Raw genomic sequence first — 18854 nt, 5'->3', positions numbered from 1 at the left:
TTTTGGAATCTCCTTTTATAGAGATACCGTATTTTCCGCTGTATAAGACGACTTTTTACCCCTTGAAAATCTTCTCAAAAGTCGGGGGTCGTCTTATACGCTGGTATACGGCATACTGACACTTTTTAGGCGGGTGGCGCGGTGCCGCCGCCGCACCCCCCCCTTCCAACGGAAGGGACACTAAGTACAGGGGTGGGCAGGGGCTGTTTCTTACCTGGCTCCGGTCCCACGACGATCCGGTCCAGGAAGCGCGGCTGCTCCTTCAGTTCGGCCACTGGATGTTCGTGCGGCTGCTCGGCTCTGCCTCCTCAGGAGCAGCAGGTAAGTGTTCAGTGTAGAGGTGCTGCTGCAACCACATATGCTGGCTGCAGCATCACCATACTAGAACAGGGTCAGCAAGTGTAATTGGTGTCAGTGGGAGGAATAGTGCCCCATCATTGGTGTCACTGATACCAATGATGGAGCACTATTCCTCCCACTGACACCAATGTTGGGGCACTAGTCCTCCCACTGACACCAACAATGGGGCACTATTCCTCCCCCCACTGACACCAACGATGGGGCACTATTCCCCCCCCCCACTGACACCAATCATGGGGCACTATTCCACCCCCCACTGACACCAATGATGGGACACCATTCCTTCCACTGACACCACTGTTGGGACACCATTCCTCCCACTGACACCAATGATGGGGCACTATTCCTCCCACTGACACCAATGTTGGGACACTATTCCCCCCACTGATACTAATGATGGGGCACTATTTCTGCCACTAATACCAATGATGGGGCACTAGTCCTCCCACTGACACCGATGATGGGGCACTATTCCTCCCACTGACATCAATGATGGGGTACTATTTCTGCCACTAATACCAATGATGGGGCACTATTCCTCCCACTGATACTAATGATGGAGCACTATTTCTGCCACTAATACCAATGATGGGGCACTATTCCTCCCACTGACACCGATGATGGGGCACTATTCCTCCCACTGGTGTGCACTGGAAGAGGGGTAGTCTTATACGGCGAGTATAGCCCAAACACTACATTTTAGCAGGAAAAGTAGGGGGTCGTCTTATACGCCGGCAAATACTGTATATTGGAATTTGTAAATTCACCCACATTTAATTTTTTATACATCCCCTATTGGTGCGGCTTCACTGACTCGAACGGGTGAGTTTGACTGGAGGTGCCACCTGTCAGCTCCACAAGCCGAGATAAGTTTGCTGCGGCTGTGATGCAAAGTCTCGCAGCGACCACATTTGTACAATCTCCCTATGGCTGTATGATAGATTTTAGATGGCCATGAAAACCACGGCTTAATTGCCTGTTTTTGCCACAGTCCCCCTTTCGTGGCTGCCTATGTGAAAGAGGCCTTGGGCTGAAGATACTACTTACCTGGCAGTAAGCAGATAAGGAATATGACTTCTCTGGCTGTTCTTGGCCCTTCAGAATACACTGGATTAAGAGGCTGAACAAGACAGCCAGGCAGCTAACCTTTTTACAATAACACCCCCCCCCCCCTTAGTTCTCAGACTATGCAAGAAGAAGTAGGAGGATTACACCAATGGTCAGAAAGTCCAAAGTGGTATATTAACCACTTCCCGTCCGGCCGCTGTTTATAAACGGCAGGACGGGACACCTCCAGGAGCGGGTTGCCGTTTCTAAACGGCACCTTGTATCTGAGGCTCGTGCGCGACTCCTAGAGCGCGCACCCGCGAGCCCGATGATCGCCGAGTCCGACGGACACGGTGGATTACGTGACATGGTATGGGACCAATTAAATCGGTCCCATACCATGTGATCAGCTGTGTCCAATAAGGACACAGCTTAAGTGTAAACAAAAGCCGCATGGTGCGGCTTCCGCCTCCTTCTCCTCACACGGAGTTGTCTGTGAGAGGAGAAACAGCGAACAATAGGTAGTAGCTAACTGCCCTCCAGCTCAGTGACACCTGATCGCCCCTAAAGTGTCCCTGATCGCCCCTAAAGTGTCCCTGATCGCCCCTAAAGTGTCCCTGATCGCCCCTAAAGTGGCCCTGATCGCCCCAATAAGTGGCCCTGATTGCCCCCACAAGTGTCCCTGATCGCCCACAAGTGTCCCTGATTGCCCCAAGTGGCCCTGATCGCCCACAAGTGGCCTTGATTGCCCACAAGTGGTCCTGATTGCCAACAAGTGGCCCTGATCGCCCAACAAGTGGCCCTGATCACCCAACAAGTGGCCCAGCAGTGTCCCTGATTGTCAGTGTCCCTGATCGCCACATAGTGGCCCAGCAGTGTTCCTGATCGCCACAGTGTCCCTGATCGTCACAGTGTTCCTGATCGCCACACAAGTGGCCAAGCAGTGTCCCTGATCGCCGCAGTGGCCAAGCAGTGTCCCTGATCGTCACACAAGTGGCCCAGCAGTATCGCCGCAGTGGCCAAGCAGTGTCCCTGATTGCCACACAAGTGGCCCAGCAGTGTCCCTGATGCCGCAGTGGCCCAGCAGTGTCCCTGATCACCGCAGTGTCCCTGATTGCCGCACAAGTGGTCCAGCAGTGTTCCTGATTGCCACAGTGTCCCTGATTGCCGCACAAGTGGTCCAGCAGTGTCCCTGATCGCCGCAGTGGCCCAGCAGTGTCCCTGATTGCCGCAGTGGCCCAGCAGTGTCCCTGATTGCCGCAGTGGCCCAGCAGTGTCCCTGATTGCCGCAGTGGCCCAGCAGTGTCCCTGATCGCCACACAAGTGGCCCAGCAGTGTCCCTGATTGCCGCACAAGTGGCCCAGCAGTGTCCCTGATTGCCGCACAAGTGGTCCAGCAGTGTCCCTGATTGCCGCACAAGTGGTCCAGCAGTGTCCCTGATCAACGCAGTGGCCCAGCAGTGTCCCTGATCACCGCAGTGTCCCTGATTGCTGCACAAGTGGTCCAGCAGTGTCCTTGATCGCCGCAGTGTCCCTGATTGCCGCACAAGTGGTCCAGCAGTGTCCCTGATTGCCGCATTGGCCCAGCAGTGTCCCTGATTGCCACACAAGTGGCCCAGCAGTGTCCCTGATTGCCGCACAAGTGGACCAGCAGTGTCCCTGATTGCCGCACAAGTGGCCCAGCAGTGTCCCTGATCACCGCAGTGGCCCAGCAGTGTCCCTGATCACCGCAGTGTCCCTGATTGCCGCACAAGTGGTCCAGCAGTGTCCCTGATCGCCGCAGTGGCCCTGATTACCGCAGTGGCCCAGCAGTGTCCCTGACCACCACACAAGTGGCCCAGCAGTGTCCCTGATCACCGCAGTGGCCCAGCAGTGTCCCTGATCACCGCAGTGTCCCTGATTGCTGCACAAGTGGTCCAGCAGTGTCCCTGATCGCTGCAGTGTCCCTGATTGCCGCACAAGTGGTCCAGCAGTGTCCCTGATTGCCGCAGTGGCCCAGCAGTGTCCCTGATTGCCGCAGTAGCCCAGCAGTGTCCCTGATTGCCACACAAGTGGCCCAGCAGTGTCCCTGATTGCCGCACAAGTGGCCCAGCATTGTCCCTGATTGCCGCACAAGTGGTCCAGCAGTGTCCCTGATCACCGCAGTGGCCCAGCAGTGTCCCTGATCACCGCAGTGTCCCTGATTGCCGCACAAGTGGTCCAGCAGTGTCCCTGATCGCCGCAGTGGCCCTAATTGCCGCAGTGGCCCAGCAGTATCCCTGACCACCACACAAGTGGCCCAGCAGTGTCCCTGATCACCGCATTGGCCCAGCAGTGTTCCTGATCACCACACAAGTGGCCCAGCAGTGTCCCTGATCACCGCATTGGCCCAGCAGTGTTCCTGATCACCACACAATTGGCCCAGCAGTGTTCCTGATCACCACACAAGTGGCCCGGCCCAGCAGTGTCCCTGATCACCGCATTGGCCCAGCAGTGTTCCTGATCACCACACAATTGGCCCAGCAGTGTTCCTGATCACCACACAAGTGGCCCGGCCCAGCAGTGTCCCTGATCGCCAGACAAGTGGTCCAGCAGTGCTCCTGATCACCGAAGTGTCCCTGATCACCGCAGTAGTCCAGCAGTGTTTCTGATTGCCACACAAGTGGCCCAGCAGTGTCCTGATCATCGCAGTGGCCCAGCAGTGGCCCTGATCGCCGCAGAAGTGGTCCAGCAGTGTCCCTGATCGCCGCAGTGTCCCAGCAGTGTCCCTGATCACCGCAGTGTCCCCGATTGCTGCACAAGTGGTCCAGCAGTGTCCCTGATCACCGCAGTGTCCCTGATTGCCGCAGTGGCCCAGATCACCACACAAGTGGCCCAGCAGTGTCCCTGATCACCACACAAGTGGCCAGCAGTGTCCCTGATCGCCGGACAAGTGGTCCAGCAGTGCCCCTGATCACCGCAGTGTCCCTGATCACCGCAGTTGCCCAGCAGTGTTTCTGATCGCCACACAAGTGGCCCAGCAGTGTCCTGATCATCGCAGTGGCCCAGCAGTGTCCATGGTCGCCGCACAAGTGGTCCAGCAGTGTCCCTGATTGCCACAGTGTCACTGATCGACACACAAGTGGCCCAGCAGTGTCCCTGATCACCGCAGTGGCCCAGCAGTGTCCCTGATCACCATACAGTGGCCCAATCAGTGTCCCTGATCACCTTACAGTGTGCCTGTTCATAAAGTGTCCCTGATCTCTGCCACAACAGTGGATCCTGTTCACTGCCATCGTCTGTGAGGAGAGAGATCCAGTACAGCTAACTGTGAGTAATTTTCAGCCTTTGCACAGAGTTTACACACACTCACAAAACATTGCCAGCCAGCTCACTGTATCTCTGATTTTTGCCCAACAGTGACTAGTGTGAACCAACTGCAGCCAGATATCTGTCCCTCACTGCAACACCATCATCCTGATCACTGCCATACCAGTGGGTCCTGATCAGTGTCAAAAATATGGCCAAAAGATCATATACAAGCCAGGAGGCATTTCAAATTCTGAGTATGACAGATGAGAGTGACGGAGAACTCTCACTGTCAAACTCTGATTCTGTATATGAACCAGTACACAGCAGCAGTTCACTCTCTGAATCAGAAGGTGTTCCAACAAAAAGAATGAGGAACTCCAAGGAGCAGCAAGCAACCACCAGCAGCTCAATACGTTCTTCTGATATGGCTACTACCAGCACTGTAAGTGCAAGTTCTAGTATTCAGGTGTCACATCAGCCACCAAGGATTAGGGCCCATACTGCTGTCCCAGATGCACTTTTAAACCCTGTGTGGCTACCTTCAGGATCAGGAGCACCTATAATTCCCCCATTCATAGCCCAACCAGGCATTCAGGCAGAAACCCAAAATTTTACAGCCATTGATTATTTCCATTTATTTTTCACTGAAGAGTTTTTGAATTCAGTTGTGCACCAATGCAATATTTTCGCCCAGCAATTTATCACTCAAAATCCCAACTCCTGTTATGCTCGAACATTTGAGTGGAAATGCCTCACAGTTGAAGAATTTAAAGTGTTTCTTGGCCTTACATTTAATATGGGACTAACAAAATAAAATGAACTGCATGCTTATTGGTCGACAAATCCCATTCAACACATGCCGCTCTTTTCTGCCACTATGTCCAGGACCCGCTATAAAACAATTATGCACTTTCTACATTTCAACGATAATTCCCTGTTCCCCCCCAGAGATCACCCCGAGTACGACAAACTTTATAAAATTTGTCCACTAATCAATTATTTCAACCAAAAATTTTCAGAAATATATTGTCCTGAAAAAAACATCTGTGTCGATGAATCCCTAATCCATTTCACTGGGAGGCTGATCATAAAACAGTACATTCCAAGTAAACGGGCCAGATACGGGGTGAAGATGAACAAACTCTGCAAAAGGGCCACAGGGTATGTGTACAAGTTCCGTATCTACGAGGGAAAGGACAGTCAGCTAGAGCCCCCTGAATGCCCAGCCTATATGGGGATTAGTGGAAAAATTGTCTGGGACCTGGTATACCCCCCTCTTCAATCAGGGGTACCACCTTTATGTGGACAATTTCTACACAAGCCTGCCCCTTTTCCGCCACCTTTATCTCAAGGACACTGTAGCCTGTGGCACAGTTCGACCCAATCGGAAGGGATTTCCACAACAATTGGTTGCCACCAAGCTAAACAGGGGGGAGTCAGCTAGCTTGAGAAATGAAGAGATCCTGGCCCTTAAGTGGCGAGACAAACGGGATGTGTATGTCCTTTCATCTATCCATAACAGCAGCTCATTGGAAATTCAAGGAAGTCGCGGTCCCATCCGAAAACCCCAATGCATACACGAATACAACCTGTTCATGGGGGGAGTGGATTTAAATGATCAAATGTTACAGCCCTACATACCCAACAGAAGATCAATCTACTGGCATAAAAAAGTATCCTTCTACCTTTTCCATATGGCCCTGTACAATTCCTACATCGTTTTCCAGAAGTCCACACAAAGACCTGTCACCTTCTTACAATATCAGGAAGAGATAATCACATCCCTCATCTATCAAGTAAGACCCGAACCTGAACAAATTCGGTCTGATGCAGTGAGCCGATTGCATGAAAGACATTTCCCCAATATCGCCCCCCCTACCGAAACAGACCGCAATCCTCAAAAGAGATGTCGGGTATGCTCCAAACATAGAATTCGATCTGACACCCGATACTACTGTCCCCAGTGTCCCTCAAAGCCTGGTCTCTGTATAGAAGAGTGCTTCCGTATCTACCATACCGCACTACATTATTAGTGAAGTACGGTGAAGATATATCTCTTTGTCCTCTGTTTGCTATTTCCCTGCCACGTTTCTGCCTGTTGCCTGAATTCATTTTCCTGCCTTCCATCTGAACTGACCTCGGCCTGTTTATTGACTATGCCTCTGCTTGCTGCCTGAACTGACCTCGGCATGTTAATGGACCATGCCTCTGCCTGCTGCCTGAACTGACCTCGGCATGTTAATGGACCATGCCTCTGCCTGCTGCCTGAACTGACCTCGGCCTGTTAATCGACCATGCCTCTGCCTGCCTCCTGGACTGATCTTTTGCCCTCCCACTTTAGTAGTGGGATTCAAGACAACACAGGGGTCTCACATATGTGAGGGGATCCAGAGTAGTGTTTCCGAGCAGAGAAAACCTTTTTGTTTTCTTTGGGTTTTTTAATTCCCGGATCAGGGTCTGGAGACCAGAGGCTTCAAAGAGATTTGGGTGGGATGAAGCCTCTACCCCTTTGTCCAGTCTTACCTAACCAAGGCCCTAAGCTTAATGTTTCTGCCTGGACCAATCCTTTTACCACGTCTTTGCTTGCTGTCTGTATTGACTGTGGCCTTTTTATGGACCATGTTCCTGTCTTCTTCCTGGACCACTACTTTGCCTGTTTGCTCACCACGTCTATGCATGACACCGGTACTGACCCATCTGCACATCCCACTGGCTACCTTCCTGCAAGACACTGGTGCCACCCATCCTCTGCACTGAAACCACAGGTACTCTTTGGTTTATCTTTTGTTCACCTTCTTGGTGAATGAACATAGTGCTATGTGGACAGCCACGTACTAGTAGGTTAAGCTTTTAGGAACAGGCTGTAGGTGAAGCTACACTATGCTTTATTGATATATAATGTTTGCTAATTTTTGTGATAAACAGGTTGCAATGACCAGTAATCAGTCCAAACACTGAAAATGTCTTACACATGTGGTATCCCCATACTCAGGAAAAGTAACAGAATGTGTTTTAAAGTGTTATTCTAAGAATACCTATGCAGTGTGTTAGAAATATGTTATTATTGGTAACATTGCATTAAAAAAAAAATAACTACTTTTTTTTCACATTTTCTAAAAATCTGTGTAAAAAGTCTTCAGAAGACTTTGCTGCTCCAGGACCTCCAAAATTGTGATACGTAGTCAATAAATTAGATGTGTAATTTTTGCCCTTAGTATGCCTAACGGTGCTTATTGCATGTGGGGCCCCTCCATTTGGCTAGGCTGTGAAAAAGTCTTGCACGTGTGGTATCGTTATACTCAGGAAGAGTTAGAGAATGTGTTTTGGGGTGTAATTTTAAGTATGCCTATGCAGTGTATTAGAAATATCTTCTATATTGACAACTTTGCGTAGAAAAAAATACATTTTCATTTTCTTTTAACATATTCCAAAAACTTTTGGCAAAAAATGAAGTCTTCAGAAGACTCCCCATGCCTCTTAAAACATACCTTGGGGTGTTTGCTTTCCAAAATGGGGTCATTTTGTGGATAATTCCATTGCCCTGATGCTCCAGGACCTCCAAAACGGCAATAGGTAGTCAAGAAATTAGATGTGCGATTTTTCCCCTTAGAACGCTAACAGGTGCTTATTGGATGTGGAACCCCTCTATGTGGCCAGACTGTGAAAAAGTCTCACACATTTGGTATCACCATATTCAGGAAGAGTTAGAGAATGTGTTTTGGGGTGTAATTTTAAGTATGCCTATGCAGTGTATTAGAAATATCTCATAGATTGACAACTTTGAGTAGAAAAAAATACATTTTCATTTTCTTTTCGCATTTTCCAAAAACTTGTGGCAAAAAATGAAGTCTTCAGAAGACTCCGCATGCCTCTTAAAACATACCTTGGGGTGTTTGCTTTCCAAAATGGGGTCATTTTGTGGATAATTCCATTGTCCTGATGCTCCAGGACCTGAAAAACAGCAATAGGTAGTTAAGAAATTAGATGTGTGATTTTTCCCCTTAGAACGCTAACAGGTGCTTATTGGATGTGGAACCCCTCTATGTGGCCAGACTGTGAAAAAGTCTCACACATTTGGTATCGCCATATTCAGCAGGAGTTAAAGAATGCCTTTTGAGGTATCATTTTAAGTATGCCTATGCTGTGTAATAGAAATATCTCATAGATTGACAACTTTGCGTAAAAAAGAATACATTTTCATTTTCTTTTCACATTTTCCAAAAACATGTGGCAAAAAATGAAGTCTTCAGAGGACTCACCATGCCTCTTAAAACATACCTTCAGGTGTTTTCTTTCGAAAATGGGGTCATTTTGTGGGTAATTCAATTGTCCTGGTGCTCCAGGACCTCCAAAACTGTGATAGACAGTCAAGAAATTAGATGTGTAATTTTTGCCCCTAGAACGCCTAAGGGTGCTTATTGGATGTGGGGCCCTTCTATGTGGTTAGGCTGTGAAAAAGTTTTACACATGTGGTATCGCCATACTCAGGATGAGTAGCAAAATGTGTTTTGGGGTGTAATTGCAAGTATGCCTATGCCGTGTGAGAGAAAGAACTTGTTAAATGACAACTTTGTGGGAAAAAAAAAAAGAATTTTTTTTACTTTCATCATTTCCTTAAAAAATTGGCAAAAAATGACAACTTCAAAAAACTCCCCATGCCTCTCATTAAATACCTCAGACTGTCTACTTTCCAAAAAGGGTTCGTTTGGGGGGTATTTGTACTGTCCTGGCATTTTAGGGCCCCAAGAAATTATATAGGTAGTCCGTACATCAGGATTGATACATTTTCAAATATATCAAATATATATACCGTGGTCTGTGGACTCTATAACTTTCACAAAGACTAAATAATACACACTGATTTGGGTTATGTCTACCAACAAAATGTAGCACAATGGATTTTGGCCTAAATTTATGAAGAAAGTATATTTATTTGCAAAATTTAGTATCAAATACTAAGAAAAACATGTTTTTTTTCAAAATTTTAAGTCTTTTTTCATTTTTCTAGCAAAAAATAAAAACCCCAGTGATGATTAAATACCACCAAATTAAAGCTCTATTTGTTTGAAAAAAATGATAATAATTTCATTTAGATACAGTGTTGTATGCCTGAGTAATTGTCATTCACAATGTGAGAGCGCCGAAAGCTGAAAATTGGCCTGGACAGGAAGGGGGTAAAAGTGTCCGGACAGGAAGTGGTTAATAAAGAATAAATTCCATGAAAGCCGGTGTGTATCGGGGTGGGGGGGTCTGGATACCCCCTTTTTATGAGGACTACAGCACAAGCAAAAAGTGCATATAAAAGTTCACATACGCCCTCCTAACCCTCTTGTATTGAACTGTATTGTTGCTGTATTGTCTCCCGTTATATTGTAAAGTGCTGAGCAAACTGTTGGCTATATAAATCTTGGCGTGGGCATGTATGGCTGCCAATGGAACTGCTTCTCTTGTATTTATTGATGATGTGACTGCTGACAGAAGCAGCCGGATGAATTCTGAAGTGTTTCGGGAATATTATCTGCTCATATTCAGCCAAATGCTTCACAACTCATTGGACGCTTCACAGTGCAGATGGACAATGACCCAAAGCAGACTGCAAAAGCAACCAAAGAGTTTTTTAGGGGAAAGAAGTGGAATGTTCTGCAATGGCCAAGTCAATCACCTGACCTGAATCCGATTGAGCATGCATTTCACTTGCTGAAGACAAAACTGAAGGGAAAATGCCCCAAGAACAAGCAGGAACTGAAGACAGTTGCAGGAGAGGCCTGGCAGAGCATCACCAGGGATGAAACCCAGCGTCTGGTGAGGTCTATGCGTTCCAGACTTCAGGCTGTAATTGACTGCAAAGGATTTGCAACCAAGTATTAAAAAGTGAAAGTTTGATTTATGATTATTATTCTGTCCCATTACTTTTGGTCCCTTACCAAGTGGGAGGCACATATGCAAACTGTTGTAATTCCTACACCGTTCACCTGATTTGGACGTAAATACCCTAAAATTAAAGCTCACAGTGTGCAGTTAAAAAAAAACAACCGAACTGGATATCATATGTACTCTCCAGCGCCTCAGGATATGCACAGCCAAAAGGGAAGCCAAGGGTACCAGGACAGTGACAACCAAAGGAAATGCTTCAGGGGTGCAGCCCTCCTCAGACGGGGAGATCAGCCACTGGATATAGAGAAATCAGGTGGCGCACACACCTAGTGCATTATCCAAGGTTTATTGTAAGGAGTGAAAAATATAAACATACAGACGAAGCATGTATCTAAAAAGCATAGAAAAAAGACGATGGCCACAACGGCAGGCAAGGTGTTCTCACTGTCAGTGCGGTCAAATGGATGACACGTTTCGGGGACGAATCACTTTCCTAAGAGCTAATGACCAGCCTCTGATGCAGATGTGTAATGAATGGATAGTGGGAGACGAAATGCGTCAGCCATTTGACCGCACTGACAGTGAGAACACCTTGCCTGCCGTTGCGGCCATCATCATTTCTCTATGCTTTTTAGATACATGCTTCGTCTGTGAGAATGTTTTTATTTTTCACTCCTTACAATAAACCTTGGATAATGCACTAGGTGTGTGCGCCACCTGATTTCTCTATATCCAGTCTGCAGTTAAAGCACATCTTGTTCATTTCAAATCCATTGTGGTGGTGTATAGAGCCAAAAATGTTAGAATTGTGTCGATGTCCCAATATTTATGGACCTGACTGTACATCTGCTACATAACATACTCTCTGATATGGACCACCTAGTGTATTCTAGCAGTCCACAGGACAGGATTCCCCAGGGCGCGGAGTCTAAGCCCCAGTCCGCTTGTTCACCAGAGCCCCTAATGGTGGGGATGGGCTTGGAGCAGACAGTGACCAGGTCGCGGCCCCTGAGTACACCCACCTGAGGTAGGGGAATCACCAGAGCTAATGACAGATAGAGAGCCTGACGTGAAGAGGCAGACAGGTCTGCAGAAAAGCAGCTAATCCGTGCGGGTCGGATGGATGGCTGAGCAATAGCGTGGTCAAACGGGCCAGGTCGGTAACAGAGGGGTCAGCGTAGTACAAGGCAGCAGGAAGAAGAATAGTCAGGTCAATCGCCGGGGTCGGTACCAGTAGTTCAGATCAGGTAGGGATATCCAAAAGAGAGGTCGAACTTAGCCAGGGGTCAGAGCAAAAGAAGTCAGCAGGGGTCAGGTCCAGGCAGGTCAGCAACGAATCTCAAACAACGGCAATACAGGAACACAGGAACAAGATCAGACCATACGGCAACTTGTGTCTGTGCAGGGCTGGTTTAAGTAGACCGCCCTGCACCTGACAGGCGCAGTCTAGGTCCTAGTGCCTGCCCAACACCGTCATAGGCGACGGGAGCGCCTGGGTCCTAGTGCCCTGCTGCCTGCATGTCTTGACAGACACCTACGCATGTGCAGACCCATGCATCTCCATGGTCCCTGACACTCTCCCATACCGCCCATGGTGAGAGACAAAAGATCCTCCACAGTGTAGTAATTAGAGTAATAAAGTCTTTATGCTAAATAACAAATGCCCACTCACTTGTATAACATCACAAAATCGCATATAAACCTCATGCTTGGGTGTACTGCATGGCTTAGGGAAATTGGGTGTCCTAAGATGGCGTCCACGCCGGATGTGCATCACCACTTGCCGGAAGCTGCGTCACTGCGTACCAACGCGTTGCGTCACTGAAATCACTCAGGGTAAGTCATGTGATTTCAGTGACGCACTGAGGATATGTGTGTAGACACCATCACAATTTTCACAAAGTTTTCACTCTGCATGGATGTTTTTTTGAAGCACAATTAATTTGGAAGATTTATGGACTATTAGAGACTTTATCTGTTACATATATATTTATTTATATACATTTTTTATTTATGATTGCATTTTGTATTTAATAATTAGTTTGGTCACTGTATGGTATTTATATCTTTGCACAAGTCACTTTGTGTGTTATTTCCCCATTCTTAGGAGTTTCATGATATACCTACTTAAGTAGGAGGTGTTGGGGGGTTTATTGTTTCCCAATCATTTGTGTGGTATTGATGACACCTTATAGAGGCCGTGTAGATGACCTCAGGATGCACTTTGTGAGCACTTTAGTTAGTATGTACACCATATACATCTATATTGATCTTATCACTAATTATTGTTTTGTGTGTGACAATTGCATGATTTATTGATTTGAATATTATTTATGTTTTTTTTTTAGCACTGCACTATTTTATTATTTGATAATTATCAATCAGCTGCTGCACCTGCAGGGCTCTAATGAGGAAAGTGGCAGTGTTTTTCCTTTGGGAGTATCTCACCAAAAATGACATTTTTGTTGCAGAGGATGCCCAATATCCGACTTGTATCTTAGTGCAGACTTCTGGGAAATCAGTCAACCAATCACACAAGCAGGAAATGACATTTGTGGGGGGCGCTCTGTACACCATCTGTGTGTAGAACACCTCCAGGCTGCCATGTTGTATATTACAGAAGATCGCAGCGCTGATGACTGAACAGGAAAGGTCATTTCTAATAACATTCAATTACAATATGACTTGTGTCACAATTCTATACACTAGAGGAGATTTTTATTTGCCAATTTTTTTCCCCATGAACTACAGAACACGCAGATTAAAAAAAATAAATCTGTATTTATTGAGTTACAAAGAGAACAAGAAAAAGGTTCAATATAGAGAGCACTTCGTGTAATCCAGAATACAACCACATATGTTCCATTACAGGCAGAAGAGAAAGGGGGGGGGTTATATACAGGCAGTAAAAAAGGGGGGTGGTAAATACAGGCAGAAGAGGGCGTTATATACAGACAGTAAAGAAGGGGGGGTTATATACAGGCAGTAGAAAAGGGGAAGTTGTATATACAGGCAGTGGGAGGAGGGTGGTGGTATATACAGGCAGTAGAGAATGGGGGGTATTTACAAGCAGTGGGGAAAGGGAGGTATAGATTGGCAGTAAAGAAGGGGGGGGTTATATAGAGGCTCAGTGTATACTATAAATGCAAAGTGAGGGATAAGTGGTAAATTTTTTAAGGGGGGAGGTAATATTTCGGTATATATGAGCGGTGGGAATGTATAAAGGAAGTGTGAGGTGTATATACAGGATCAGTGCTCAGTATACAGTGGGGGAGGGGTGTGGTGAATATACAGAGGAGGGGGGAGGGGTGAGGTGTATATACAGAGGGGGGAGGGGTGAGGTGTATATACAGAGAAGGGGGGAGGTGTATATACAGAGGGGGGGAGGGGTGAGGTGTATATACAGAGGAGGGGGGAGGTGTATACACAGAGGGGGGGGGAGGTGTATATACAGAGGGGGGAGGGGTGAGGTGTATATACAGAGGAGGGGGGAGGTGTATACACAGAGGGGGGGGAGGTGCATATACAGAGGAGGAGGAGGGGTGCGGTGTATATACAGAGGAGGGGGGAGGGGTGTGGTGTATATACAGAGGAGGGGGGAGGGGTGCGGTGTATATACAGAGGAAGGGTAGGGGTGCGGTGTATATACAGAGAAGGGGGGAGGTGTATATACAGAGGGGGGGAGGGGTGAGGTGTATATACAGAGGAGGGGGGAGGTGTATACACAGAGGGGGGGGGGAGGTGCATATACAGAGGAGGGGGGAGGGGTGTGGTGTATATACAGAGGAGGGGGGAGGGGTGTGCTGTATATACAGAGGAGGGGGAGGGGTGTGGTGTATATACAGAGGAGGAGGAGGGGTGCGGTGTATATACAGAGAAGGGGGGAGGTGTATATACAGAGGGGGGGAGGGGTGAGGTGTATATACAGGGGGGGAGGGGTGTATATACAGAGGAGGGGGGTGTATATACAGAGAAGGGGGGAGGTGTATATACAGAGGGGGGGAGGGGTGAGGTGTATATACAGAGGAGGGGGGAGGTGTATATACAGAGGGGGGGAGGGGTGCGGTGTATATACAGAGGAGGAGGAGGGGTGCGGTGTATATACAGAGAAGGGGGGAGGTGTATATACAGAGGGGGGGAGGGGTGAGGTGTATATACAGGGGGGGGAGGGGTGTATATACAGAGGAGGGGGGTGTATATACAGAGAAGGGGGGAGTTGTATATACAGAGGGGGGGAGGGGTGAGGTGTATATACAGAGGAGGGGGGAGTTGTATATACAGAGGGGGGGAGTTGTATATACAGAGGGGGGGAGGGGTGTGGTGTATATACAGAGGAGGGGGGTGTATACACGGTAGTGTCCAGGCTCAGTGATAATATGTATACAGGGAGGGGGAGGAGGACTCACCGGGAAGTCTATGAAGGGATTGGCCGGCCGGGGGTGGCTCTCTCCTCCCGCTGGGCTCCGGCCTTCCTCCGTTCCATCTCCTCCCGCCCTCTGTATGCCTCGGCTGTTTGTCCGGACTGCCAGGAAGTCGTTGGGGGGAGGAGCCGGACTATGTTTACCTTTCGGCCCTGCCTCCTGTCTCTGATTGGTTGCGGTCATGCTCCCCGGCAGACCCGCCTTCTAGGCGGTGCCCAGATTGTGCGAAAGGAAATTATGAAGGCAGAAACATCTGTAACTGTCCACCAATCAGCTTCATTCTTCCAAGTTTAAAGCTTAACTAAATCAGGTGAATAGAGAAGCTGATTGGTCGCCATGCACAGCCTCTCCTGTGTTGATAAATTCACTACACTGTGATTGGCTGAGCAGAATAGAAGCTCAGTACATGTCCCTCCCCCAGCTTTAGTTCAGGTTCTCATCTATTCTGTGCTGGGGGGAGGGGCATAGGAGGTAATAGATCCCAATGTCTGTATAAAGAGGACCTGTCACCCGGCATCATATCACAGATCTATTTTCTGGATTCATATTTTTGTATGTGACACATATATGGGACATTATCAATGTTTGTAAATGTTGTCAGGGTGGAGTGACTGAGAATCATTTCAGTTTTGGGTTTTCTATATTTTATCATTATCCCGACAATCCTGGTGTTAGAGGCACCGTATTGGTTTCTGGGGGGAATGGGCGGAGCTTGTATGTCCATATATGGTCATGTGACCAGGGTGGATTTGAAAGGTTTTTTTTTAAAGTGGGCGGGGCTTGTATGCCCATATATGGTCATGACAGAGGAAGTGATGTCACAGTGAGCAGAGTCTGTAAATAGAAGTCAGCACAGCAGTCAGTCATTTCATTTGAGCGGTGCACAGGAGAGGACGTGCTTTCAGATTTCTCTGAGATTGGAGTTCCAATCTTTGGACTGAAGAGGACGTCATGATGAACGCCTGGAAGAGATTTTATCGTATTACCAACAAGTTGGATGAAATCATGGCAGCGTGCGAGGAGGCCAGAGAGAATATCTGTCTGAGGATTCGTAGAGTCGGCCAATGGTTTCTCCATTGCTTTCAGGGATTCGCGGAATTTGGAAAAACGGCTTGGAAATGCAGTAAGTGTTTATATGGATGTTGTACGGCGTAAGAGGAGGAGATTATAGGAGGAGGGAGGAGCTTAGTGTTCGCTCCCAATGTTAGTTCTATTCAGACAGAAGAATCCTCTAATAATAGATCCCACACAGGACTTTAGTAATAATAAGAATCCTCCGAGACTAAAAACAATCATCTTGTGATAGGATTATCTTTAGTATTAGTAAGAATCCTCCATGCCAGGACCGAGGATTGCCATCCTGTGCGGGTCGCAGGATTGGTGCAAACCAGAGGGACAGACAGGAGGGAAGAAGGAAGAATCACTACTGGAGGCAGGATCCCCCAGGAGCAAAACAAAGCCAGGACTTAGCAATTATATTTCTAGCCACTTGCCTACCGGGCACCTTTACCCCCTTCCTGCCCAGGACAGTTTTCACCTTTCAGTGCTGATGCACTTTGAATGAAGAGTCCTCAAACTATGGTATATATCTATCTAAAAATTGATTCAGTCTGATGTACTGACGGCTGATCTAATTTCTTGAGGCCCAAAAACACCAGAACAGTATAAATACCCCCAAAATGACCGCTTTTCAGAAAGAAGACAGTCTGAGGTATTTAGTAAGAGGCATGGCGAGTTTTCTGAAGTTTTTTGTAATAATTCACCAGTGCAGTACAGTGTCATCATATGACTGGCTAGGTGGTGATCAGGGACACTGACTGGTGACAGTTTTTTTTTTAGAATTGTTTAAAAAATATTAACAAACGGCGGCCCAATTCTTGGAGGGTGTCATATGACGTCCTCCCAGGATAATAGGATTCCCGCTCGGCTGTCATTATACAACGGGGTTCCCGCTTGACCGTCATTGTACAACGGGGTTCCCGTTCGGCCGTCATTGTACAACGGGGTTCCCGTTCGGCCGTCATTGTACAACGGGGTTCCCGCTCGGACGTCATTGTACAAACGGGATCCCGCTCGGCCGCCATTCTACAATAGGTTTCCCGCTCGTCCTTCATTGTACATAAGGGTTTCCGCTCGGCCGTCATTCTACAATAGGGATCCCGCTTTGCCATCATTGTACAATAGGGATCCCGCATGGCCGTCATTGTACAACAGGGTTCTCGCACGGCCGTCATCGTACAACAGGGTTCCCGCACGGCCGTCATCGTACAACAGGGTTCCCGCACAGCCGTCATCGTACAACAGGGTTCCCGCACGGCCGTCATTGTACAATAGGGATCCCGCTCGGCTGTCACTGTACAATAGGGATCCCGCTCGCCGTCACTGTACAATAGGGTTCCCGCACGGCCATCATTGTACAACAGGGTTCCCGCACGGCCCTCATTGTACAACAGGGATCCCGCTCGGACGTCATTGTACAATAGGGATCCCGCTCTGCCGTCATTGTACAATAGGGATCCCGCTCGGCCGTCATTGTACAATAGGGATCCCGCTCGGCCGTCACTATACAATAGGGATCCCGCTCAGCCGTCACTGTACAATAGGGATCCAGTTCGGCCGTCACTGTACAATAGGGATCCCGCTCGGCCGTCACTGTACAATAGGGATCCCGCTCGGCCGTCACTGTACAATAGGGATCCCGCTCGGCCGTCACTGTACAATAGGGATCCCGCTCGGCCGTCACTGTACAATAGGGATCCCGCTCGGCCGTCACTGTACAATAGGGATCCCGCTCGGCCGTCACTGTACAATAGGGATCCCGCTCGGCCGTCGCTGTACAATACGGTTCCCGCACGGCCGTCGCTGTACAATAGGGTTCCCGCACGGCCGTCGCTGTACAATAGGGATCCCGCACGGCCGTCACTGTACAATAGGGATCCCGCACAGCTGTCATTGTACAACAGGGTTCCCGCACGGCCCTCATTGTACAACAGGGTTCCCGCTCTGCCAACATTGTACAATAGGGTTCCCGTACGGCCGTCATTGTACAATAGGGTTCCCGCTTGGCTGTCATTGTACAATAGGGATCCCGCTCGGCCGTCATTGTACAATAGGGATCCCGCTTTTCCGTCATTGTACAATAGGGATCCCGCTTTGCCGTCATTGTACAATAGGGTTCCAGCATGGCTGTCATTGTACAATAGGGTTCCAGCATGGCTGTCATTGTACAATAGGGTTCCCGCACGGCTGTTATTGTACAGTAAGGATCCCACACGGCTGTTATTGTATAGTAGGGATCCCGCTCGGCCATCATTGTACAGTAGGGATCCCGCTCGGCCGTCATTGTACAATAGGGATCCCGCTCGGCCGTCACTGTACAATAGGGATCCCGCTCGGCCGTCACTGTACAATAGGGATCCCGCTCGGCCGTCGCTGTACAATACGGTTCCCGCACGGCCGTCGCTGTACAATAGGGTTCCCGCACGGCCGTCGCTGTACAATAGGGATCCCGCACGGCCGTCACTGTACAATAGGGATCCCGCACAGCTGTCATTGTACAACAGGGTTCCCGCACGGCCCTCATTGTACAACAGGGTTCCCGCTCTGCCAACATTGTACAATAGGGTTCCCGTACGGCCGTCATTGTACAATAGGGTTCCCGCTTGGCTGTCATTGTACAATAGGGATCCCGCTCGGCCGTCATTGTACAATAGGGATCCCGCTTTTCCGTCATTGTACAATAGGGATCCCGCTTTGCCGTCATTGTACAATAGGGTTCCAGCATGGCTGTCATTGTACAATAGGGTTCCAGCATGGCTGTCATTGTACAATAGGGTTCCCGCACGGCTGTTATTGTACAGTAAGGATCCCACACGGCTGTTAT

Source organism: Staurois parvus, unplaced genomic scaffold (assembly GCF_062004578.1).
Source record: "Staurois parvus isolate SC_StPar_1 unplaced genomic scaffold, SC_StPar_1.0 ptg000315l, whole genome shotgun sequence".
NCBI classification, from domain to species: Eukaryota; Metazoa; Chordata; class Amphibia; order Anura; family Ranidae; genus Staurois; species Staurois parvus.
Note: the sequence above shows the minus strand (reverse complement) of the source record.